Consider the following 1,791-nt stretch of genomic DNA (forward strand, 5'->3'; position numbering starts at 1 on the left):
GGCAAATTGGGATTTAATCCCCAGTCACTAGGCCGTATAAGCCTCTTAAAGATAGCTTTACTATAAGTAAGAGGACTATCTTTGGAATTCAGAAATTGCTTCGTGTGGTTGATCTCCACAGAGGAAGTTTCAGTAAGAATGGCTTCATAGATATATCTATGGCGACCATCTGGTGCAGCATATTGTTGAGTTTGGAAATATCTGGATTTTACTTCCCAAGGATCTGGCATCCATTGCTCATCTTGAGAATCCAGTATCAGTACTATTTGAATATACCTTTGATTAGGTATCCATGGAGTTTCTTGTTCAAGAACCTCTTTCATGGTTGGTTTCTGTTGTTTTTGCTGGGAACTGCTGCTTCCTTTAGAAAGTGTGTTGAGCAGATCAGTAACATGTTCCAAGTATGGAAATTGATCATCAGTGAGTGGTATAACCACCTTGGCCTTAGCCTTGTTTTTGCCACAAGCCTTCGGAGTATTACCCCGGCCCTGCCCATGGGGGGGCGGATTCATGAACCCTGCAAAAATTCACGAGTTAGAAAATCAGGTAAAGAATTAGAACTGCCTTTAATATATTCAATAGAAAAATCAAAAGCAGATAAATCAGCTTGCCAACCAGCAAAAATCTGTTTGGACACTAAATTCTTGACATCTTTTTCCAGTACTTGTTTAGCAGCACTACAATCAATGCGTAACAAGAATTTCTGATTGATTAAATCATCTTGGAATTTATAAATGCATTTAACCAAAGAAAGAATTTCCTTTTTGATGGTTGAATAATTTAATTGTGCATTTTTCCAAGTTCCTGAAGTGAAGCGAACAAGCTCCTCTGTTCCTGTGTTTGGATTTTTCTGTTTAAGAATACCACCGTATCCAATATTGGAGGCATCTGTTTCCACAATTTTGAACCATGAAGAATTGGCTAGAGCTAAGCAAGGAATTTGTTTGGCTCTGAGTTTAATCTTCTGGACTGCCTTGGTGTGTTCCAAAGTCCATGGGGAAGGAGATTTCCTTAACCTGGTGTACAAAATTGCTGTGTCCTGTGCAAGATCTCTGTAGTGATTTCGAATATAATTCAAGCTACCCAGAAATTTTTGAAGCTGAGTTTTATCCTTAATTTCATCTGGAAATTTAGAAGCAAACTCAATACTGCGATTAATAGGTCTAATTTTCCTATCACAAATTTCATGTCCAAGAAATCTGACCTTAGTTAAAAACAGTTTTAGTTTAGGAGCAGAAACTACTAAACCACTACGGTAAATGACATCTTTGAAAATTTTCAAGTGTTTATAATGCTGATCTATGGATTTTGAAAATATGAGAATATCATCAATATAAACAATAGAAAATTCAGTAAAAGGATTAAATATGTCATTCAAAATATGTTGAAATTCTGAAGGGGCATTTTTTAATCCAAATGGCATCACTGTCCATTCATACTGTCCAAAAGGTACACAAAAAGCTGTTTTGTACCTGTCTTCTTCTGCAATCTGTACCTGGTAATATCCAGATTTAAGATCAAATTTAGAAAAGATTACAGCAGATTGTAACCTATCTAAAAGATCTTTGATGTTGGGAATTGGATACCGGATCTAACTCAAAGCAAGATTGAGTGGTCGATAATCAATAACCACTAATACTAACTTGATACAAATAAATAATAATGATAATTAAATGAAAGGTGGTTGAAAGGTATGGTAATGGCACGGCTAAGTTGGCAGCTTGTGCATTAAATTTCAAAACAAAGTCAGAAAGAGATATATACTCGTTCCCCCACTAATTAAAGACAAGT

The sequence above is a fragment of the Cornus florida genome, unplaced genomic scaffold (assembly GCF_030987335.1).
Source record: "Cornus florida cultivar Cherokee Brave unplaced genomic scaffold, ASM3098733v1 CherokeeBrave_3.0.0_Hap2_Chr07, whole genome shotgun sequence".
NCBI classification, from domain to species: Eukaryota; Viridiplantae; Streptophyta; class Magnoliopsida; order Cornales; family Cornaceae; genus Cornus; species Cornus florida.